This window comes from Marmota monax, unplaced genomic scaffold (assembly GCF_021218885.2).
Source record: "Marmota monax isolate L192 unplaced genomic scaffold, Marmota_monax_Labrador192_F-V1.1 WCK01_AAM20220418_F8-fsc00029, whole genome shotgun sequence".
Classification (NCBI taxonomy): domain Eukaryota; kingdom Metazoa; phylum Chordata; class Mammalia; order Rodentia; family Sciuridae; genus Marmota; species Marmota monax.
Window position 1 is genome coordinate 11,995,000 of NW_026693024.1, and position 25,640 is coordinate 12,020,639.

The following is a 25,640-nucleotide window of genomic DNA, read 5'->3' on the forward strand; positions in this document are numbered from 1 at the left end:
GATGGCTACTATCAAAAACCAATTTTTTTAAGTGAATAACAAATGTTGCCGGGCACAGTGGCACATGCCTGCAATCCTAGCGGCTTGGGAGGCTGAGGCAGGAGGATCGCCAGTTCAAAGCCAGCCTCAGCAAAAGCCAGGCACTAAGCAACTCAGTGAGACCCTGTCACTAAATAAAATATAAAATAGGACTGAGAATGTGGTTCAGTGGTTAAGCACCCCTGGGTTCAATCCCTGGTACCAAAAAAGTAAATACCAAGTACTGAGGATATGGGGACATTAGAGGACATGTGCACTGTGGATGGGGATGTGAAATGGTAAAGGTGCTACGGAAAACAGTATGGTGGGTCCTCAAAAAATTAAACAGAATTACCTTACAATCCAAGGATTCTAATTCTGGGTACAGCAATCTAAAAGAATTAAAAGGAAGGTCTTGAACAGATATTTGTATACTCAACTTCATAACAGTATTATTCCACAATAGCAGAAGTATGACAGCAACCTAAGTGTGCATTGATGGAGAAGTGGAAAAACAAAAGGTGGTCTATGATATAATGGAATATTACTCAGTCTTCAAAAGGAAGGAAATTCTGATACATGTTACAAACATGAGTGAGCCTAGAGGACATTAAGCTGAGCGAAATAATCCAGTAACACAAAGATAAATACTCAAGATTCTATTTATATGAGATATTTAACATAGTTAGAATCAGAGACAGAAAGCAGAATGATGGTTTCCAGGGAGGGAGGATGTGCAGTAGTTGTTTAATGGCTACAGAGTTTTAGTTTTGCAAGAAGAAGAGTTCCGGAAATGGATTCACAAATTATAGATATATTTGATACTACTGAACTGTACACTTAAAAATGGTTAAGACAGTAAACTTTATGTTTTGTAAATTTTAGCACCAAAGATTTTTGAAAAAGAGATTACTACTGCACAGGCTTATTCTCAGATGTCCTGGTGCGTGATGTGGGAGGTAAGGCCCAGGTATCAATATTTTCTCAAAACTTCTCAGTTGATTCCAGTGCTCAGCCAGGTTTTGGAACCATTCTGGTCTGCAGACTCATAGGGGAGAGTGACTCATTTCCTAAGGGGCAGGAAAAAGCAAGGGTTGGGGAACTTCACAGAGAGGGTGGCCTTTGAGCTGGACTTAGAAGCATGGATATAATTTCATCAAATGCACAAGGCATTCCAGGAAAAGAGGAAACCATGGTAAGTCCCTGGCACTGTCAGAATTCATGGCATTTGTGGGCAGTAGGGGAGCCTATAGTAGCTGCCTGTGCTTACATCTGAGGATGTACGGGGAACGCATAGGAAAGAAACGAGTTAGAAAAAGCAGATTGGGAGCAAATCCCACACTGCCTGAGTGCTAGGTAAGACATTTGGATTTTAATGCAGACAATGAAAGACCATCAACAATTTTTAATTATGGAAGTGAAGTTTTTGACAATAACTACATTTGAGAAATATAATTTATGACGTAGCATGGGAGAAAAAGTATCGTGAAAGAAATTGAAAGCAGGAACTTCATGAGGAGTCTGTCTAATGAACCAGGGTATAGACAGTCGTGTCTGATTTTACAAAGAGGCGGTGAAAATGAGTGACAGGCTTGGGATTCATTTTGCAGGAAGAATGTACAAGACTAATGAAGGTAGGAAATTAAGATAGCGTCTTTTTTTGGTATGGTTGGCTGAAGTCCAGGACTTAGGATGGAAATCTGGCTTATAGGGGTTGAGCTAGAAGCTTCTAGGGTAAAGAGGTCCAGTGGTAAGTTGCAAGTGAGACTGAATTCAGGCAAGATATCTGGACGTGACTATGCAAAGCCAGAGAGAGAGCCCCAGAGGAGCTTCCAGGGTATCAAGAGAGCGTGGCCGTGTGGAAGACCCCGGGAGTCACTAGTCTATAAAGGGCAGGCAGAGGAGGAGGAACTTCCACAAGGAAGAGAAAAAAGTAGAAAGAGCTCTGGGAGAGGTGGACAGGTTAGGGACTGGAGAAAGAAGGACAGTGGGGTGGCTTCCTCAGTAGGTCATTGGGGAACTTCTAGGAACGTGTGTGAAGGCTACGGAGACAGTTGAGCTTCCTTTGTTTTAGGGAGATGAAATGTGAGTGAGGAAGGATGTGAATGCAAAGAAGGTCAAGATGCCAAATTGGAAGGAGTCGGTTCCCAGAGGCAGGGGATAGACAAAGGATGGATGAAGAACACACCACTAAACTCACAGCTACTTTAGAAATACAGGAAAAGATATTGTGGCATATATACACAATGGAATATTACTCAGCAATAAAAGAGAATAAAATCATGGCATTTGCAGGTAAATGGATGGAGTTGGAGAAGATAATGCTAAGTGAAGTTAGCCAATCCCCAAAAAACAAATGCCTGATGTTTTCTTTGATATAAAATGGCTAATTCATAGTGGGGTAAGGAGGGGGAACATGGAGGAATAGACGAACTCTAGATAGGACAGAGGGGTGGGAAGGGAGCGGAGGGGGCAAGGGGTTAGAAATGATGATGGAATGTGATGGACATTATTATCCAAAGTACATGTATGAAGACATGAATTGGTGTGAACATACTTTATACACAGAGATATGAAAAATTGTGCTGTATATGTGCAATAAGGAATCCTAATGCATTCTGTGCCATATAAATTTAAAAAATGGATGATGGTGGGACTATTAAGAAGTTGGTTGAGTCAAGAGAGAATTTTTTATCTCTTAAAATTTTCTGTTATTGTTTCAGAGTATTTTTGCCATTCTTTTTTTAAAAAATTTGTTCTAATTAGTTATACACGACAATAGAATGCATTTTGACACTGCATATATAAATGGAGTACAACTTATTCTTCTGGTTGCATGTGATGTAGAACTGGTTGTGTAATCACATACGCACATAGGGTAATAATGTCCGATTCATTCTACCGTCCTTCCTACCCCTGTACCCCCTCCCCTCCCTTCACTCCCCTCTGACTCATCCAAAGTACCTCTATTCTTCCCTTGCCACCCTCCACATTGTGAATTAGCATCTACATTTCAGAGAAAACATTCGCCCTTTAATTTTTTGGGATCGGCTTATTTTGCTTAGCATGATAGCCTCTGGTTCCATCCATTTACATAATTTCATTCTTCTTTAAGGCTGAGTTATATTCCATTGTGTACATATACTACAGTTTCTTTATCCATTCACCCATGAAGAGCACCTAGGTTGATCCTTAGTTTAGCTATTGTAAATTGAGCTGCTATAAACACTGATGTGGCTGTGTCACTGCATGCTGATTTTAAGTCCTTTGGATATAAACCGAGGAGTGGGATAGCTGGATCAAATGATGGTTCCATTCCAAGTTATCTAAGGAATCTCCATACTGCTTTCCATAGTGGTTGCACCAATTTGCAGGCCCACCAGCAGTGCATGAGTGTGCCTTTCCCCCACATCCTTGCCAACACTTATTGTTGCCTGTATTCTTGATAACTGCCATCCTACTGGAGTGAGATGAAATATTAGAGTAGTTTTGATTTGCCTTTCTCTAATTGCTAGAAATGATGAACACTTTCTCATATGTTTGTTGACGGATTGTATTTCTTCCGACATTCTTTTTACCTCACTTTCACATTGGAAGATAAAACTGATATTTTAAGAGCCATGTGAGGTGTTAGCCTGAGAAGAGAGTAGACACCGTTTTTATGAGACAGGAAGAAAACAGTTCAGATTATTTACAGCTCGAAACGATTTAGGGATCAGGGGGAAGGGACTTTCAGCAGTTTGTCCCAGGTCACATTTCCCCCCACATTGTTTATCGGTGCATTATAGCTGTACACAACAGAGGGCCTCACTTGGGCATAATTGCACATGCATGAAATATGATTTGTTCCATTTCAGTCCCTAGTACCTCCTGCTCCTCTGTCCCCTTCTCTCTCCCTCCCTGTTCCCCTTTCTCCACTTCCTGACCTTCCCCTGTCTATTTATTACTTTTATATGCTGGTACTTTACAGAGATACATAAAGGTGGAATTCACGCATGCACACAGCATCGTTTGCTCAACCCAAGTTTGCTGTTCCTGCCCCTCTCGTCTCCGGCCCTTCCTCGTCCCTGGCCCCTCATCCCCTCCCCCTCTCCATTCCTTTGGTCTCCCTCCCATTTCATGGTGTCCCTCCTGCTTTTATCCCCCAGCTGGACTTTAAAAAAATCTATTCATGATATTATTTTTGACAGACAAATCATAATTGTACACTTTTACGGAGCACAATACGTAGAGCAAACAGTGTGAGGCATGATTAAGTCAAGCTAATTAACATATCACCTTCTTACCTATCATTTTTCTACCAATACTTTTTAATATCTCAAGTGGTCTTCATGTGGCGTTTCCTGCCCTCCTAGGTGGAACTGATGACTTTCCCCCACCCCACCCACCTTTGCCCTTTGAGTACCCTCCCTTGACTTTGTGTCTATCTTCCTCTTCCCAGCCATAAACCCCTCCAGGGCAAAGATGATATTGTATTTGTCTTTATATTCCAGGGTCTAAACACAATTCTTTTGTGTATGTTGTGTGTGTGTTTGTGTGTGTGTGTGTGTGTGTGTGGTGTTGGCAATTGAACCCAGGGATACTCTACACTGAACTGCACCCCTACACACTTCCTATTTTTCATCGAGAGACAGGGTCTTGTTAAGTCCTCAAGCCTGGCCTTGAACTTGCACTCCTCCTCCTCAGCGTCGGAGTCCCTGGGATTACAGGTGTGTGCCTCTGTGCCAAGCGACTTCGCACATTTCTTGCTTCGCATTAGTGCTCGGTAAGTTTTTGCTGAAAACCTTTTCTCGGGGGAGGAAGAAATTAGATCATTTTCTGAGGGTAAGAGGCTGAGAACTTGAGAAAAGCTGAATTCTGAAAGAAGCATTGTTATAAATGGGAAGGTGGTCGTCTAAGGATGCATAAAAAGACAGTTGGGGAAAAAAATGTACAGTGAAGGAGACAGGGATGCTTATCACATTGGTTTGAGGGCAGCCTTAGCAGCAGTAAGTTAGCTGGTGGAGACCTGGTCTTATAAGGGAAAGAATCCAAATTGAGGCTCTCAGGGAGATTTGAGGGCTACCAAGCCGGTCTCCTAGGACAGCCCCCCAGACGCAGGTGGATGCAGGGCTCTGAAGCCAGGGCCCCTGTGTCCCTCCCTCAGCCTAACAGACATTTTTAGTGTGTCAAAGAATGTGACACATGTGCCGTGTCTGCTTCCCAGGCACCTGGCACAGGAATAATCAGAAAGTCCCCTCTGCTGGGAGAAGGTCATGGTCCCAGATTACAGGTAAAGCGAAGGTCACAGCACATGGCTCTCAAGGGTGCCAACTGGCTCCAACCTATCAAGAGATTTCTCACATTCCCTCAGCCAAGTCTCCTGTTTGGTAACAGTTCAGTCAAGGGTGTTACTGGAGTAGACAAGCATGAAATGAATTTTCCAGAGAAGTTTCAGAAGTGGGGGAAAGTTCATGGCTCAAAGGCACCGGTGGGTAATGGAACGAGACTGCAAGCTTTGCTTTTCTCTTTAGAAAGAGAGTTTCCTAGTTTTAAAAATCTGGATTTAAATCTGGATCTATAGTGTCGACTCCCAACCCATCTTTGCTCTCTAACCCTGGTGCTCCACGTTTATTTCATGCTGCTTCTAAATTGCACGAGTGGGTGACCCTGTTCCTCTGGGCACAAGGATCCTGTTTAGAACTCCATGGGCTCCCTCTGCTCTGGAGACCTCTGGTCAGTCTCCAGCTTGAGGTCACAGCTACCCGAAGAACACACTGAGAGCAAACTTAGTGGAGTAAACTTGCCTCACCCAGCAGGCAATTGCTCTTTATCAGTCTTTTTGAGACTTATTTCGTATCAGAAACTCGCCTTTCATTTATCTCAAACCAGATGCTGAGTTTTAAGGATACAAACCCAAACTGGCCGTTGCATCCTGTTTTCAGGGCTAGCTACTCAGCCTTTGTCTTTGACACATAATCTTACACAGATCAACATGAGGTTCTCAGACCTGGGAGCACAAAGCACAATAAAAATGCAAATGCAGCCTTGCAAAGTCAAGAAATGAGAACACTTTGATTCACCTTAATCCACCACCCACTCAACCTGCCCGTTCCTAACCTTGGTTCCACTGTTTGATCTTGTGTAATTTATTTAATAAGTCACTAAGCTCAGTTATCTCGAAACTGGAAAAACAATACATTTTGGAAAGGCTGTTTTGAGAATTAAGGAAAATGATACATGTAAAGCAAGAATCTTACACAATTTTGGTACATTCCTGTTTCCATGCCCTTAAAACTGCCTCTTGGAGTTACTCCTTTCTCTCTATTAATATTACGATCCTCGGAGTACAGATCTTGATTCATCTTACAGCCTTATTGTAGGAATAGCGTTATGGAATGACTCCAATAGGCTAACTTTCTGTTACTGTGACAAAATACCTGAGATAAGCAACTTATAGGAAGGAAAGTTTTATTTTCCAAGTTCTGAGTTTTAGTTCGTGGTCCTTTGGTTCCACTGATCTTGGGCCTGTGAAGAGACCAAACATCACGGCGGGAGCACATGATGGAGCAAAGCTACTCACCTCATGGCAGCCAGAAAGTGATAGAGAGAGAGAGGAAGGGGCCAGATTCCCACTATCCCCTTCAAGGACACATCCCCATGGCCTGACTTGCCTCCATTAGGCTCCCCCTCACAAAGCTGCTGCCACCACCTCCCCGTAGCACTGTAGGTTGGGGATCAAGCCTTTGGAGAACATTCAAGATCCAGACTTACCTCTTTGCAACAGGACTGATACAAGCAAGTATTTCCCTTCCTAAAACATCACCCCTTCATGCCACCCTTTCTTCATGTTTCCAGTTGCTTCTACTGCCCACCCACCCGAAGATTAACAGGCAAAGCCCACCGTGGGGCCATTCCATTAAATTTTTGTCTCTGTATTCCATGTTCCATTTCAGTCAGGAAACCTTTGAAAGCCTTTTTTCCTGGAGGTGAGGTGATCTAATTTGTTTGTGTTTTTTTGCTTTTGTGCATCTCTCTCTCTTCCTGCTCCCACCTTTCTGTATCAAGACCCCTAAGCATCCAGCAAGGTTTCACTAAAGTCCTGTTCTTTCCAAGAAGTCGACCTGAACCTCTCCAGGCAACGTGGACCCTCCGTCCCTTGCTGAGCTCTGGTTGCTGTTGGCACGTGCTTTGTGGTTGAGCAGGCTGTGAGGTATAAAGGCTTAGAGTAAATGGTTAGTCAACACTAATCGCTGTGTTCCTGAATGCATAGCTCAAGAGATTGATCTCAGACACTTACAGTAGCTCCGGCATCTCTTAAACTCTTCCTTTCTCTTCCTCTTTCTGTATTTTATTCCAATAAGAGTAATTTCCATTGGATCATTTATCTTGATCAGCAATGTTTTATATTTAACCTATTTTTTTTCCCCTGTGATGTTTTAGACGTACTTCTTTCCCATCTTCTAGACTATTCTATGTGTTGACTTTAAAAAAGCTTTGGCAAACATTTCCTCAAATCAGGATTTAAGATTGCCCAGTTGTGGTTTGAAGCCACTCACCTGTTAGTCGCAACATTGCTTTATTTTTTTCCTCTAAAATTATACCCAAATATCTTCATGATCTAATATGCCACAAAATGATTTGCTATCCATTTATATTATGAGCTCATAGTATTACATCAGTGTTTTTATGGATACAATTTCATATCCCAAGACACTGTAGCAATGAATTCCTTATCACCATCTTTATTTTGTAATTCTTGAGAATAAGAGGAGTTAGCATGACATAGTCTTGGAACCAATGTATTTGAAATAAACAAAAATGTTAATTTTGTAGGATTTCTAGAATTTCCACAATCGAAAATTACATGCAAGCAACGGCTTCCGTAGAGATGACTACATTCTAAATTCAGATTAAATAAAATTCAGAAAAGACCTAGAAAACAGAAAAGGTTAGGAAATGTTTGCTAATGAAAGTCTGATGGCTCTTAAAACTTAATATCTCGTCATTTGCCACCATGAAGGGATAGAGTACGCAAGAGCTAAGATAGAACAACAATCTCCCTTCAATATGTTAAGTTGAACACATATATAAGTTGAAAATGAAAACATGTTTGAACACATATTTAAGTTGAAAATGAAACATGTTCCTCCCTCTATGGTTGGATACTTTACCAAGGAGTAGACGGTCAGACAGTCAAGGAGAAACGAATATAGCTTAAATAATCTGAAAACGATTCATCTGTTCATTAAACAAATGCTTACTGAATATCCATGGTGGACCGGCAGTGATTAGGGCCACAGTGAATAAGACCAAGCCAGTATCTGCTCTTTGGAGCTCACGTTTTTGTGGAGGAAGACATGACAATAGGAGGAGGCAAACAAGCCAATAATCACGACTGACAGGAGCAGCATTTGTGAAAATGAAGTGGGCGTGGTGATGACAACAGCTCCCTTTGAAACAGTCATCAGAGAGGTTTGCTCTGAGGAACCCGAGGAACAAAAGTGAAAACCCGTCACTTGAGGAGGAGCCTTCTAGGCAAAGGGGCAGCAGGAAATCAGAGGCAAGGACCACGGAGTGGAAAGCATCATGGCGAATCATGGGGAGCAAAAACATGGCCACATGAGCAGGGTCTAGGAAATAAGGGAGGAGAAAGGTCCAAGGTGAGATGGGTTCAATAAAGGCCACACCAACTAGTCTTGAAAGTTGGGGAAAGTGGTGCATTTTATTCTCAGTGCTTTTGAAAAGGAAATAACCGGATGGTTTTAAGCATGAGAATGGCATGACTCAATTTGTATTTTTAAAACATCTCGCTGGCTGCTGCTTGGGAATGGATCGGGGGCAGTGGCCACGGAGACACAGAGGCAAGAGCAGTCATCCAAGTAAATGAGGGGGGTGCAGAGAGAGTCGTTTGATGGGGATGGAGATGGATGAAGTAGACGGATTTGAAATGTATATAGAAGGTGGAGCCACCAGACTCACAGCTGGGTCAGGAAAGAGAAATCAAGACTTGAGTTTCTGGGTGGGGAGTCGATGCTGTTAGCCAAGATGGAGACAACTAGGGAGGAAACAGGTTGGAAGACAGGAGAAAACTGATGCGTCTTTGAGATATTGTTAGAGAGGTCAGATAGAAATATTGACTAACAAAATTGGCTATTCAAGTCGAGAGCTTAGAAGACAGGTGAGGAATGAAATCCCAGCTCCCTGGGAGGCCGAGGCAGGAGGATCGCCAGTTCAAGGCCAACCTGGCCAGCTGAATGAGACCCTGTCTCAAAATAAAATGATTTTTACAAAGGGCTGGGATTGTGACTCAGTGGTAGAGTGCTTACCTAGCATGGTTGAGGACCTGGATTCAATTCCCAGTACATAAAAGAAGAAAAAGAAAAGGAGGAGAATCAAGTAACTGCTTCAGACCAATGATGCCTCACACCTACAGATGTGATTACTTCCCTAGGGGATAGTGTAGGTAGAGAAGAGAAGCTAGCGCTGCAGGGAGCCGGGGAAGGTGCACTCTAATAAATCAAAGAGGAGACCCCAGCGGCAGAAATATAAAGAACTGTCAGAGAGCAGAGAGGTAAGAGAAAGGCTGGGGAGTGTAAAATAAAAGAAAGAGGATTCCATAAAGCAGTGTGACCAGCTGTGCTTAAGGAGATGCCTGAGAGGAGGGTTAGAGAGCTTGGAGCGGGGATGGCTGAGGAGGTTTTGGTCAACAGCTGACTGTTGGTAGTTCCCTAAGAATATAACAGAGCTGGAAAATCCCGGCTGCCTGGTGGTGAGGCAGTCAGAGTGACGTCACAGCACCATGCATTGCTTCCCTGTCTGTATTGATGCCAGCTGCAAACAGTCCTACTGGGCTGCCAGGTGTATAAAAGCACAGCCTGGACTACTCCCTGGCAGCCCTTGAGCAGTGTGGGATCCTAGGCTAGCTCTCTTCCACCCAAGGCCAGTTTCTCCCATTGATCTACCTCCCCAACCATTGGCCTGACCCAGGATCTGGGCAGCGACCTGAAGCTGTCCCCCTGGCTCACCCCCAGTCTTTCCTTCGCCCTCTCCATCCTCGGGTTTCACAGCTGCCTATCCGTCTGAAGCATTTCCCTGTCCACTCGCCCCCTGTTGCTTCACCTTTACTTTCCATAGGTGTTGCTCCTAATAAATCTCATGCACTTTAGTCTCACCATGGTGTTCTCAGAGGACACAGGTTCAAATCCTAGCTCTTTTATTTATAACTTCAAGGTTTGACATCCAGCAAATAAACAGTTCCCTCCCCCATTTCCTCATTAGCAAAAATAGAGAAAAAACAGCACCCACTTTATATGGTTGTCGTAAAGGTGAAATGCAGTCCTCAGCGTGAAGCACTAGAATGGCTCTCAGGTATGGAGTCCTCTGTGTGAGCCGGAATGACTGCTTCAGTGCCCACCTGCAACAGGCATTTAACCACCGTGGTTGAGTGTTAAGCTGCAGTTGGAGGTAAACATTCCTACTACTTTAGCAATCAACAGAATGTATTCCTGGATCTCTGGAGTGTGGAAGAGGTTGATTCTCCTGTCTCCATGATGGTTATTGCCACATTCTTCATCTCCGGACTGACCTGTCTCACTCCAGGACAAATTTCTGAGTTCCTAAGCACTTCATTATTTTAAAAAAATAATGAAAAAACTATATTAAATTCAAATCCAATGCATCTGCCTTTATTCACATCTTCTTACTTCCTTACTCCTGGGTGAAAAAGAAAAATGGCTCTCGTCTTGTTTATGACAGTTAGGAAAAGTATGTCCCCTCTAGTTCTCCTTTGCTCTAGACTAAACATTCCAAGTTCTCTTAATGCCTTCCTTTTGATCCTCATTTCCAAACTATTTATCACTTCTCTCGTTCCCTGAATGCTCTCCAGAGTTCCAGAAAGTTGACATGCATTGAAGAAAGTTCTCCAAAAGAGGCTTAAGTGATTGGAAATAGAAGCAACGAGGACTTTGCCTGTCTTTCCCTAAGGCTTGCGATTAATAAAAGCCAGGGGAGGCAGTTTCTTCCTTTAATTTATAGCTCCACTTATTGGCGAGCAAGCCATAGACTAATAAGGAATTGGGTGGCAGGGACTGCTTTTGTGTCTGGGTATAGTTAGTTTAAAAGAAATTCAGTAAAAAAGAGTATTCTTAATGGAAAAAAACAAACAAATAAACCTGCATTTGTTTATTATTGTTAAGAAGCTGATTTGCAAGACCTTATTATTATTTAATTTGTGCATCATCTGCTGGTAACCATCTAACTGAGATAAATTTCAAGGGTCATAACTTAAATTTAAAACATGCTCTAAAGGGTCATAACTTAAATTTAAAACATGCTCTAAAGGTTTGTTAACAACAAGCCAACAAGGGCCGAGATGTAGCTTGGTAGTGCGGTAGTGCTCAGCCTGAGTGAAGTTGTGGTTTTCATTCCCAGAACCACCCAAAAATAAATAAATAAATAAAATAAAAGTCCCCATCCTTTAAACCTGATATAATGCCTCCTTGCTGGCAGTGAAAATACTCTATGGTGCCAACATAAAAACCTGGATTAGGATGCTTTCTTTTGGATCCTGTTTTCAAGTGAACACTACCTTTTGTGTTACTGGTCCTTATGAATCGGGCCTGTTTTTTTTTTTTATCTTTTCTCCATTCATTGAGAGTGAACATAAAGCCCAGTTCTCAGAGCCACCAGCATTCTGGTTTGTAGCAGTCACAAACAGAAGGGTAACAGATGATGCGTGTGGACTAGATCGGTGGTCTCTATGTATATGTTGGTGTCTATGGCAGGCAGAATCTAGGGCCCAAGCTACGAGGTTCACCAGCACAAGACCTGGCTCTGTGTTAATGACACCAGGTGGAAAGGCTTGAATTTCATCCACAGAATCATGAAGAAAACGATGGGTTTTCTCAGACAGACTGAAAGAGTCTCCAGGAATTTCCCCTTCCTGTGTGACTTTGGATTATCCAGAGAGACTTCCCAACAAACGCAGCTCAGGTAGCCCTGCTTCACTCAGATGCAAAAGCCTGGCCTTATCTCCAAATGAAATAAATGGAAGACAACCACTCAGAGGGGAAATTGGAGATTTAGGACAGCCTGGGGTAGGAAACAGGAGTGTGGTAGGGGACAGGAAGACCATAAGACAGTGAGTCTAAGGCTCCTAGAACTAACAGAGCTGTGCTTTTAAAAGCTTATCACCTGAAACTAAAAGCGGATTGAGAGAGAAAATTAGTTTGGCAGTGTGAAGCCCTAGTGTTAAAAATAAATAAATACCTTAATACCCGATAAGGTACACGTGTTCCCAAAAAAACAACAGACACTAAAACGGAGATAAAATTTAATTATAAAACACTTAAACACAACTCCTTTGCTTCACAAACTTCTCAGCTGTCCTGGATTTTTTCTAATCAAAGGAGGCTCTGGAAAAGGATCAACAGATCAGAGCTATAAACTTTGAAGAAAAGAATAAGATCTTGGTTAAGTTCAGCCCCATTAGTCTGACTTTGGTTCACATATTTAATTTTGCTGAAGTCACTTTGGAATGTCTGCAACCAGTAATTTTCCTCAGTTAGGAACAAACCTAGGAATGGGGATAAGAATGCAAAACACCCAAAAGTCATTAAGAATAAGGTAGCCCAGGAGTCATAGGGTTTTACGAGAAGCTATTGAATCTGACAATAATTTTCCTATCCATTCCTTTCCCATGATGGATTATATTCCAGTGCTCTGTCTGATCTTTCCTTCATCCATCTCTCTCCCTCCTGAAAACGCACACAAGTCAGATTTGGGGCGTGACAGATGGGAAGGCTTCTGGGCTGGGAATCGGGACCCCCCCCTGAGGCCTGAACCTAGTACTGATACAAGGTGCATGATTCCGGACTCAAGAGTCAAGTCTTCAAGAGTCAAGTGAAGGGTTAGACTAAATCTTTTCTATATTCTGTTGCTTTTATTTTTCTCATAGTTCTGGTGAGGGCAGCATTGGTTTCTCCTGAGACCTCTCTCCTTGGCTTGGGTATGGCCATCTTCTCCGTGTGTCCTGACATGGTCTTTCCTCTAGGGATCTGTATTGTCATCTCCTCTTCCTTTAAAGATACCAACCAGATTGGGTGAGAGCCCACCCTGTATTCCTTCCTTTTACATGAGTTACCTTTTAAAGACCCTATCTCTAAATACAGTCATATTCGGAGGGACTAGGGGTTAAAATGTCAGCACATGAATTTTGGAGAGGACCCAGTTCTTCCCATAGCATTCTAAAAATGGACCTAATTGGACTTGTGGCCATTGGAAACTCTTTTTTAAGAACCTGGCCCCGTGGATTACTTTTTGCAAGGACATTAACCCTTCCACTTTACTCTCTCTTCAAGACTAATCCCACATATTCTTTCAGGTTACCAGAAACAGAATCACACTTGGATTCTTTCATTTGTTGTCCTGTTTGTTTTTTTTTTTCATAGAATGCAAAGGGAAGGAAGCAAGACAGGATTTAAGCCACCTCCAGCAAAGCTCTGTAGAAAAGAAAACATTGTTCGAGGTACCGTGAAGCCCCATGAATCTGGTCATCTTGTTTCTTTAGGGAAGAAATCCATTGGTCTCTACTCCAAATGACGTCATCAGACAGAGACCTCCACTTTTTTTCTGCCTCTACTGCTCCTGCTGCCTCGTGGTCTCTCTGATGTCTCTGAGTTCCAACTCTAGGACGTGGACCTGAGTGGGCTGGCCAGTCAGCAGTCACTGCACAAACTGCCTCTGTTGGACCACTCTGCTCTTCCACCAGACCCTTTATCAGCCATTGCATAGCCTGGTGATGGCTGGCCCCATCAGTCATCTCTCTCTGGTCTTATCAGTCTGGTGGTAAGACCATGTGGTTCTAAATGATGACCAAGGACATCCTTGAAAGGACATGGAGTCCTTCATGGTTCACTAAGATTTCACAGAAGCAGAAAATCAAACAGTAGGAACCTAACTGAGTACAATCATGCATCACTTAATGACTGGAATATGTTCCCAGAAATGTGTCATTAGGAGAGGTTTTTATTATGTGAATATCATACAATGCCTTACACAAACCAAGATGGCTGCATCAGTAGGTAATATAATCCTACGGGACCACTGTCACATTTGGGATCTTGTCATGACTGAAACTTTGCTGTATGGTGCATGACTGTGTTCCCAGTGTACACTACCTCCTTCCTTCATGTATCAAGAAATTAAGAAGTAGTTGGTATTCATGCCTTCACTTTCTCACCTTCATTCCTCTTTAGCCTAAATCTCTGAAATCCTGGCACCCTGACTTCTGAACCCACCCACCTTTCTTCTCTTAACTCAACTCAAATTAGCTTCTAACTTAATATCCGTCTTCCTTTTATCAACTTTGTTGCTGTGTTTAAAATCATTGAGTGACCACTCCTGCCTTGGCTTCTGTGACTGTGTTATCATGGGAGAAGGGGAGGCAAACTGTAGGGAAAGTTCTGGCATCCATGGACCTGGGAGTGAACCCTGACTCTTCCCAGCTCTGCCCCATTGTGCACATTAATTCTATGTCAGTTCAGGATACTTTATTTTTGAGGTAGCTATTATAGTTGGTATGATTGTATAATGGGTGGAAATTCCAGATAACAACAGGGTTTGGGTTTAGACAAACAAGTAAGCAGATGGATGCTCAAGACCTTATACCCAATTAGATGACAAAATCTATTGATTCGATTTCCAGAAGGTCTCCCAGATTTATTCCTCTTCTTTGCTCCTACCACCCTGGTGGAACATCTCAATCAATCCCTTTGTCCTAGCTTAGTAGTTAACTGAGTTCTAAGTAGTTCTTGCAAATCCCAGGGAGATTCCTCAGGGCCCTCTGTGGGTGGGAAGACAGAAAAGTGGTTTGTCCTCTGAGCAGAATCCCATACTGCCTCTCACTTTTAACAAGGTCAATTCTTTTTATGTTTTATATTTTTTATGTTAAGAAAATATTTTCATTTTGTTTTATTTTAAAAACCCCACTAGCCCACATATTTATTCTGCCTCGGAACTCATCTATCTTTAAAGTGCCTCTTCTACAATGTACTTTGTAATCAGTTTCAGATTATTTCTCCTGAAGCACATTTCTGATCTTGTCATATCCCAATGTCTGCAAATGTACTGTTCAATATGGTAGCCATTAGCTATATAGGACTATTTAATTAAAATTTAATTAAAGGTTCAGGTTTGTAGATGCAACTAACCATATTTCAAGGGCTTGGTATCCAATATGAACTAGTGGCTGCCATTTTTCACAGCTCAAAACATTTCCATTAATATGGAACTTTCTATTGGACAGAAATGCACTAGATAACTAAATAAAAGGTTCTGATCTTTGCTGATTTTTTCCCCTCACTGTAATGTTTCCGTAAGACCTAGTTGTCTCGAGCATACTCACTTACAACCCCACGTCTCAGCTTACCAGCCCATGTAAGGTATCTTTTGCACCTTCATTGCATACCCAAATATTACTCCCCATTTAAATACTTTCCCCCATGAAGTCCTTACTAATTTCCCAACTGAAAGTATTTCACTCTTCCTGTGAATGCTCAGGAATTTAAATGAAGCACTCTAGTATTTTCAGCCACATTTCTTCTAGAATTATAACTATCTCTGCATGTTTTAGCTTTTGACTTGGTAGGAGTTCCTCTGAAGCTGATTCTGAAATTCAAGTGTGAGTAGTTTAGTTGAGAGGTGATCCCAGAAATCACCAATAGAGGGCACAGTTGGTAAGGCAAGGAGGGGAAAAATCAATCAAAGATTTGTTATCACTTTACTTACTGCTATGAGGAACGAGAGCTCAATCCCATTGGAACACAATGTTAAACACAGTTATCCCAAACAAAGTCAAGGATATTGACCTAGGGTATTTATTCTCCAGGGCCTTTTTTTGTTATTTATCTGAGGGTTGCTTCCAGGGAAAACAATCTGGGACATTTCCATTTTGTTTGACATTCAGACCAACCACACTTGACCAGAAAAAAAAATAAAATTTCTCCAGCAAAAAGCTGCGTGTACTTGCAGCACAAACATTTTCTGGGGTGGCAATGGATGCTTAGGTGGCCCAAATAGGCTACCAACTGCATCTTCCCCAGCACCCAGAGAACTGGAAGATTGGTCCCTGAGGACTGAGGCTGTCTGAGTCACTGATGTGCGTCTCCCTAAATGTCCTGACATTGGAAATCAGTTAGTAGTTGTCCAATGAATGAGTACATTATCCCAAGGATATCAGGTCTGAAGAGGAATTCTTGAGGGAACCCACTGGTTGATGTCATGAATTCACTCAGTGTCAATCCAGATAATATCTCAGCACATATACTGGGGAGTTGTGTTGGCTTTGACATTCAGGGATTATGGACCAAATACTGTACAAGTGTGGGAATTTGCTCAAGCAGACTGTAAAGGAGTTCTGGGATTGCTTCAGAAGCTTCCCTGGGCTCCACTAGAGGAATATCTGCTGCAGCACTTGCCACTATCCTTGAAGCACCGTTGTAATAGCTCCCAAAGAGATCAAATTTTTCTATTTCAGCAATGATTCTGTTTTTTGTTTTTCAGCCAGGAGAGGTGAGAGAGGAGAATTAAGAATCATGAACTAGGGGGAAAGTGTGTGCATGTGCACATAGTATACATGGATTTGGTGTGTATATGTGGTGTAAGATTTTGTGTTGTGTCTACATGGTTGTGCTATGAATATGGTGTATGTGTGTGTGTGATGTGGGTGGGGTTGTGTGTATATGATGTGTGTGCCCATGTGTGCAGTATGTGTGTATATATGTGATGTGTCTGTGGTGTGCTTGGTGTGTGTCATACATATATGCGTGTGCGCATGTGTTTGCTGGGTGTGAATGGTATATGTGAATGGTATGTACATGTATGTATGTGTGGGTGTTATGGAAAGTCATCAAGGGCACATGTTGCAGCCCCCCAGTGTGGCAGAGAGAAGTTGCCCACCTACACCACACTAACATGGATAGCAGAGCCATTGACATACAGGCCTTCTATGCCCATGGTCTACTTATGATTTTCACAAAGAACCATGAGGAGCATGGCACGGCTCACAGCACTCCTTTAGGATATGGTTAGTAGCCAAAATTGTGTCCTTAAACAAAAATGCTATGTGGCCCTGGCCTCCCTGCTGTCATTTGCCATCTCTGTACATTGCATATTAAATAGCAAGAATGGACTTTCAGCCTCCCTCTTTATATATTATAGTTTAATTTCTACCCAAACTGTGAAATTTTAATGATAAATAGCTTCCAGAATGACAAATGCTTGGAGCTGACCTTTGGAGTCATAAGGTTTGGCCCTGATTTTTGAGAAAGATGAGGGAGAATGGGGTCAGGAACTAGTCCTTGACTTGCCCAGAGCAGGGAGCACAGTCAGAGGTAGGACTGACAGTGGAGGTTTCAGGAAGAAAACAAGAAATATTATGAGATTCCTTCTCTTCTTTATCCAAGGGAAGCTTCCAAGAGTAAAGGCTCAGAGATGTTGTCAGGGGGCTGCCTTCAGCAGTCAGGTATCCCCAGAGAAGGAAAGCACTGCGATAGGACCGTGCAGCAAATGACGTGTGGAAGGCCAGGCAAGCTGCACCTGGTACCTAGGGCCACTGGGCGCATTTGGCTTCCAAAAATAGAAAAAATGGAACCGTATAGATGACGAGGTAGAAGTTCAAAAAAGGTATTGAGGCTGAAGCCCACACTGTGGCTCCAAGCATAATTCCTGAGGCAGAATCATAATCTACCCCAGTGTAATTCCAGAATGCTTGTCTTTCTTCCAGACTGACATTCACTTCAGGAAGTTATGAAATTAAATTTCGGGTCTTACGAAGATGGTAAAAGTGCTTCTTGTAAGGGTTGAAGGATTGCCCTTTAATATATTCTGTAGACGGCAGCTATTATTATGGATGTAAGACCTCTGTGGATAGCTCCGTGGATACCATGTGACGCTATCCCAGTCACATGGTAATAACAGCATTTCAGGGTGTAAAACAGCAGCCAGGAATTGGGGTCATTGCTCACTCATCAAATCCTAAGCTACAGGTTTGTAGGTTTGGGGTTTAAAATTGCTTAAGCAATCCAAGGTTGCTTTGGAGACTAACCAAGTCTGATGGTGTAGGGATCAATAGGCCCCCGGTTTTGGGGAGGGGAAGGCAGTGTTGTGAGGGATCATTTAGGTATGGGATTCGGTTCTCATAAATATTTCTAGAAAAACTGGGAATAGTGATGTACAAAGCATAGAAAGAGTGAGAATGACCTCTTTAGAATAATTCAAGAGACACTACTACCACCCTATTTCCAAATACCTCTGCCATTCCACACTGCAGGATTCCAATCTGGAATTCCAGCTGCCGGATCTCCTGATTAGGCAAACAAGAAAGGAAACTTCTCTCCAGATGGTGATAATTAAGATGCATTACCGGGAGGCAGGGGATCAGGGGCCTGGAGTGAGTAGAGACTTTTGCTCTGTTCTATCTTTATTTATGGGCACATTGTTCTACAAAGTAGAAATGGTCCCTTTAGGGAGAGCACACCAAAACAGGAGGTCACTTGAGTTCTTAGTGTTTGATACTTTAGTATTTGGTCAGCATTCACATGTGGTCTAGGAAGAGCTTTTCCAGTTTCTCCTCAAAATTACAACCACAAAGGACAGAATCTTCTAGAAAATGCCACTGCATTTCCCTTTTCCTCCTCCTTTGCCAACTTCCAAGCAAATATCTACTCACCTACCAGAGCCAGTCTACCCATGTCATTAGAGTGTGAGAAGGTCATTGGGCAGGTTTAATGAAGATCCACTAGACAGGTCCCACTTCATCAGAGGGCACAGTAAAGCTAAGTTCAGTTGGGGGCTCAAAGTGAAGCGGAAAGAAATGTAAAGAAGGGGTGGGGTAGACAAGGTAAAGAAGATTGCAAGGTTCCTGGGCAAACTGTCCACTTTCAGGTGGTCAATGTCTGATCCTGCTCATTAGTACCCTCTGTTGTGTTTAGAGAAATTATATGCATGATGGAATCATTTTTCAAGTCTGCATTTTGCAAAGTTATTGGAGAAGGGCATAGCTCAGGGAACGAAACAGAAGTCTAGATGTGAGGAATGAGATGGGGTTGGCTTGCCTCTGGGGACATTAACAGTGGCGGATAGAGGGAAGAGGTTGTGCACTATGACACATTGTTCTAGAAGGGTTTAGAGGCCTGAGCAGTGCCTCTGCTTTATCTATCATCTCCAACCTCAGCTACCTGTCTCTACCCCACAAGGGTTTTCTTCCTGGAAAACTCTATCCAGGGTCTTCCTTCCTTGGAAACACATCAATTTGAAAAAGTACTAATCCATTCCAGATAAAATTATTATAAAAAGTAATTATTCAAAGTCTTTCACCTGTGAAACCAAGCTCCTGTGTGTCCATGATGAAGTCATTTGTGTTGAGCATGACTAGGGGATGGGAGAGGCCAACAGGGTGGGCTCACTGTGAAGTTCAATTGCCTGAGGAATGAATGGGCTAGGTGAAGGGAGTCACCCACAGGTAAGGGTGCACAGACTGAAGCCACAGAACATGGTCTTTGTCACTTTTGGACAATGTGAGAGGTAAGATGGCCACTCACACCACTGAATGCCTGACCAGACCCTAATACACTTGAGAAAGAACGTCAAAGATGAGCCCGGAGAAGACAGCCTGTAAGAACTGGTGAGGCCCAGCCTGCTTCCCCTGCCTCAGCCAAGTCCAGCCACCTGTACTGACAGCTTGCTGAGAGCCTGGGTTGGGGGAGCAGCCACGCATAGGGAGTGCTAAGGCACATCCTAACAGTGCCCTGAAAATGTGGCTGCCTTTATCAGTGACCTAAGGGACCCAGACAAAGAGCCCTTGAAAAATGTAAGGGCTGGTCACTGTTGCCACTTCAGGTCCTCAAGTCTGTTTCTGGGAGCTGGAGGAATCTTAGGAACATACATATGTTACTCCCTGGGAATTTCAAGAACTAGCTGGAGAGGATCAGAGATGTTCTGAGGTACTCACAGTCTGCAATTTGTGGTCAAGCCACAGAGGACAGCCTTTGCTACTACTCGTGTGTCACAGAAAAAGACGTTATGTATACATGTCGTGAGAATCAGTGACGGGGACCTTGCCATAAGTTAAACGTGGAAATCAGTCTCATCACTTATAGACACAGGTTGGGCAGGAGCCTGAGTCTGCTGACTCGACAGACCTTTGTGTGTGGCTTTGTTCTGTTCTACTTCTATCATAGGATTGATGGGCTTTGAGTTTGCACTTCTCCCTCCATTTACCCTGTGGCTCATCAGCAAGAGGGAAGGTCCGCCAGGGTAGGGACTGAGTCAAAGAATCAACTCTTCAGAGTTCAGGCCACCAGCTGTCCCCTTTGATTTACACTTCACCAGGCTGTGGAGTCTTGATCTCATAGTCTGACCTTCCAATCAGATAAGCTGACCACAAAGCCTCTTTTATTCTCAAGATTGCTGGTATATTCAAGCCCCCTTGTCCACCAGCCATCCAGGGGTAGAAGCTGCAGACTTCGGGAGTCCCACGGAGGCTGGCTGCCTGTCATCCTAAGTGCAGCTGGCCAGCCTCCTCAGGTTACCGCACAGGATTATGGGTAAAGTCTGCTTTGAATCTGTTCGAAAAGTGGAGACTTACCATGTGGTTTGTTCATGCAATTAATTCATTGTAAGCAATTTGGTTCCCAGATTTCCTGCCATCGGAATTACGGACCATTTTCCCAGTCACTGGACCATTAAATCCCTGTGTACACAAAACGAAGAACAGAACGAGAAAAAATGGAAACTTAAAATACTTTTAAGCTCGAATGGTAGGATGAATGTTATGTTGGATTCTATCAAGATGATTATGAGTGTTATCTGGGATTCTACTGATAGGATCAATATTATCATCATACATAAATATAATATAAATAAATGTGAATATAAATATGAATATGCAGAGTTCTCACACTGTGAAAAGCCAGCTGCAACACAGATTGCATCTGCCATGTCTGTAGACAGGGCAAAGATTAAGTACAGCATTGTTTAGAAATTACAGGTTTACAGATCCCTTCTCCTTTTCAAGGATTAAAGAAAATATAACCTGCTCTACTGCGTTTAAAATGGAGGGGGGGGGGGAAGGATTTTCTTGTCTCTTACCTGCACACCCAGCCTGGGGCAGATTTATCCATCAGAATACACATTTCTGATGCATAAAAACCTTTCTGGTGTTTGGGAATTTATTGGAGCATTTCTAAAACATCATCCTTATGTATGCTAGCATTTGGTTCTGAAATCTTATCTGTCAAAGTGACCTTCTGAAAGGTACGGAGATAAATTAGAGTCTGGCTCCGCCTGGTGTTGCCATTGGAAAACTACACCTCCACATACAGAGATGGCTCTCTATGTATGCATGGTTTGCCCTCTAGGGTATGCAAACATAGTACTGAATACTAACTAAATTCCTAAGTTCAAAATACTAAATATTAGTTTCAAACACTATTTCAAAATATAAAACTTACAAAGTACTAAAACACCCCCAAATAGAGACTGTTGAAGAAACTTGTCAGACTTGTCCTAAGGACCATGTATATTTTTGTTTTAGTGTCCATTGCTGTGCAACAAATCATCCCCAAATGTAGGTTTTTAAAACTCAATATCATTTGTTATCACCCGTGGTGTCTGTGGGCCAGGGACCTTGGGGTGGTTCAGTTGGGTTGTTCTAGATGGTGTTTCTTTGTGATGAGGTTGCAGACAGATGGTGCCTGGATTATCTCCAAGCCTTGGGTCTCCCTGCCTGGTGGTTGAACTGGTAATATTGGACAAGCTGGGGTAGGAACAGCCAGCGCCTCCTCCTGTATGGGTCCCTTTGTAAGATAGGTACCACTGCTATTTAAGGAACAAGTCTGGGGTAGCCAGACTTCTTCCTCAGGTGAGCCAGGAGGAAACTGTCTTGCTTTTTGTGACCCAGTCTCAGAAATCATGAGCTGTCACTTCAGCTGTGATCTGCTGTCATGGCCAGGTATGGAGAGCCACCCAAGGTCACAGAAAGGGAACATAACCCCACCCTTAAGACAGAAATGTCAGTGGCACATAGGAGGAGAAAGATGTAGATGGGATATCTGTTTGGGTGGGCGATCTTCATAAAAATACAATCAACCACAATTGTTTTATTTAATTCTCCACAAAACTAAATGAAGTTTCTACTATAATTAGAACACTTTTACATTTAAGTGAAGGAGGTCAAGGGAAATTAAAACTCTTCTTTAAATTCCCTTTCTATATCATATTAGAGCATTGTCTAATAAAGTATCTAAAGTGTCATCAATACAGGATTTTCAGCCTTAGTATTATTGACATTCCAGGCCAGATGATTCTTTGTCAAGAAGCCTACTCTGTGCATTGTAGGTTATTTAGTGGCATCTCTGTCTTCTACCTAATGATAGCACCCTATTATTAGTCACTGTGATAAAATACCTGAGAAAATCAACTTCTAAGAAGGAAAGACTATCCAAGAACAAGGTAGATCTTTCTGTCTTCTGAGGTCTTCTTTAATCTCTTTCTTTAGCATTCTGTAGTTTTCATTGTAGAGATCTTTCACTTCTTTTGTTGATTCCCAAGTATTTTATTTTTTTTATTTTTTATTTTTTGAGGCTATTGTAAATGGGGTAGTTTTCCTCGTTTCTCTTTCAGAGGATTTATCGCTGGTATACAGAAATGCCTTTGATTTTGGGATGTTGATTTTATACCCTGCTACTTTGCTGAATTCATTTACTACTTCTAGAAGTTTTCTGGTGGAATTTTTTAGGGTCTTCTAGGTATAGAATCATATCATCAGCAAATAGTGCCAATTTGAGTCCTTCCTTTCCTCTGTGTATTCCTTTAATTTCTTTTGTCTGTCTAATTGCTCTGGCCAATGTTTCAAGAACTATGTTAAATAGAAGTGGTGAAAGAGGGCATCCCTGTCTTATTCCAGTTTTTAGAAGGAATGCTTTCAGTTTTTCTCCATTTGGAATGATGTTGGCCTGGGGCTTAGCATAGATAGCTTTTATGATGTTGAGATATGTTCCTGTTATCCCTAGTTTTTTTGACACTTCTCAGAAGAAGATATATAATCAATCAATAAATATATAAAAAAAGGTTCAACATCTCTAGCAATTAGAGAAATGCAAATCAAAACTACTCTAAGATTTCATCTCACTCCAGTCAGAATGGTAGCTATTATGAAGACAAACAACAATAAGTGTTGGTGAAGATGTGGGGAAAAAGGTACATTCAAACACTGTTGGTGGGACTGCAAACTGAGGGAGCCAATATAGAAAGCAGTGTGGAGAATCCTTGGAAAACTGGTAATGGAACCACCATTTGACGGAACTATCCCACTCCTTGATCTATTCCCAAAGGGACTTAAAAGCATCATACTACAGGGACACAGCCACATCAATCTTTATAGCAGCACAATTCACAATAGCTAAACTGTGGAACCAACCTAGATGCCCTTCAATAGATGAATGGATAAAAAAGGTGGCATATATATACAATGGAATATTACTCAGCAATAAAAGAGAATAAAATCATGGCATTTGCAGGTAAATGGATGGAGTTAGAGAAGATAATGCTAAGTGAAGTTAGCCAATCCCAAATGTCGAATGTTTTCTCTGATATAAGGAGGCTGATTCATAGTGGGGTAGGGAGGGGGAGCATGAGAGGAATAGATGAACTCTAGATAGGGCAGATGGGTGGGAGGGGGAAGAAGGGGGGCATGGAGTTAGAAATGGTGGTGGAATATTATGGACATCATTATCCAAAGTACATGCATGAAGACACAAATTGGTGTGGATGTACTTTGTATACAACCAGAGATATGAAAAATTGTGCTCTATATTTGTAATAAGAATTGTAATGCATTCCACCATCATATATAAATTTAAAAATTAATTAAAAATAAAAAAGAGAATAAAATCATGGCATTTGCAGGTAAATGGATGGAGTTGGAGAATACAATGCTAAGTGAAGTTAGTCAATCCCAAAAGACCAAATGCTAAACCAGTACTAAACTTTCAGGCTCTTCCCAATGAATCTTCCCTCCTTCTCGCTCACCTCTCATGGTTGTGGACCTGTCTTATGACCTACATTTCCTACAGAGCCCGTTAGTGTTTAAGGTACCATGCAAAGCTGGCAGCCAGCATGTTACCTAATTCATGGACTAGAACAGCATTTTAAGGGGTGGCATGGGTTGCTTCCAGAACTCAAAGAGAGGTTTGCAATAACTACCTTTGGCTTTGAGTTGGGCATCTCAGCATGAACCTGGCCACTGCATTCCAGGTCTCTCATCTTCACAGTTTATCTTCTCCTCTCTGGAGCACATGTGTTTTACCAAGGCTTCTAGCACACAAGCTTCCTCTTGTTTCTCCTGGACCATGAACTTGATGACGTCACTGAGGCAATGGATGAGTGTGAGGTTCACTGGGTTCAGATGGTCCAGATCACTTCAGACTCTTTATGACAGGGGGTGGCTCCATTAGCAAAGCTCTGAAGAAAAACAGGAAATGATTATTATAGTCTGTGCCACACGAATGCAAACTGATCTTTTCTTCTAATCTGAACAGGAAAGGCTGCACCCATGATGTAGGTACCATACACAGTATATATGGAGCACCACACGCACCTGAAATCTTAGGAATGTGCTCTAACAATGGTCCTGCTGCTGGCATGGCAGCTACAATCAAGACCAACACTTGGTTGGACTTGTAGTAGTTCACGGTCATTCTCTATGGTCCATCCAGTTCCTGTAGTGGGAGATTAGCTATTAAAAAAAGGATAAGATAGGGAACACCAATCTCTGTTTTGCGTTGATTATCTTGGTAAGAAGACAATTTCAAAAGTTTCACCTTCACAGTGCTACTACGATAGCACTGGACTCATAGACCAAGAAAGCAATGCGGGGAAGTGGGATCACTCCAATTGTCACTGCAATTATATCCAAACCCATTATACAAAAAATGGGGCAATGGCCCCTGAATGAGTCCATAAATTTAGTGGGCCCAGTGTGTATCAGACTTTAGCCAGAAACCTTTTCATTTCCCGACTCCTATAATCCTCTAGTCTAACAAGGATTCCATGATGCTTTGGGTCTCTAGATACCAAAGTCAATTCAAAGCTTGTGTGCAGTGGACCTTCCCCTTGCTCAAGCGGGCATCATTTAAGTAAATGGCTATTGGTTTCTCTGGAGAAGGATGGAGTGAATCATCACAATATATACTTGTTTTGGTATCAATTTTTTATAGATTCTATGGAATTTTCTGTGTAAACAATGCCATTTGTAAGTGCTTTCTTCCCAATCTGTATGCCATTTTCTTTTTCTTGCCTTATTGCACTAGCTAAGGACTGGTAAAAAGCTGATTAAGAGTGAAAAGTACACAGATCTTGTTTTTTTTTTTTTCCTCAATTGTAAAAAGAAAGCTTTCAATATTCATCATTAATTATGAAGACTTTATGTTTGGTGTAGATGCTCCGTATCTGATTATAAAAAATTTCTCCTGCTCTTAGATTGCCAAGTATTACATAGTTTTAAAATTATGCATAGATGTTAAATTTTGAAAAATTATTTTTCTTCATCTACTGAGATAATCATAATCTGTTAATATATCAGA

The 25,640-nt window shown here is 42.1% G+C and overlaps 1 long non-coding RNA gene across 1 annotated transcript; it reads right to left on the minus strand.

The window, feature by feature from the left end:
- Positions 1–4,475: 4,475 nt before the first annotated feature.
- On the minus strand, positions 4,476–24,780 carry LOC124098503 (uncharacterized). The gene is made up of 5 exons (XR_009227653.1): positions 24,656–24,780; positions 24,262–24,519; positions 20,645–20,749; positions 10,306–10,414; positions 4,476–8,630 (listed from the first exon to the last, which is right to left on the minus strand). It is a non-coding gene; the product is annotated as an uncharacterized LOC124098503 (long non-coding RNA).
- Positions 24,781–25,640: the final 860 nt, after the last annotated feature.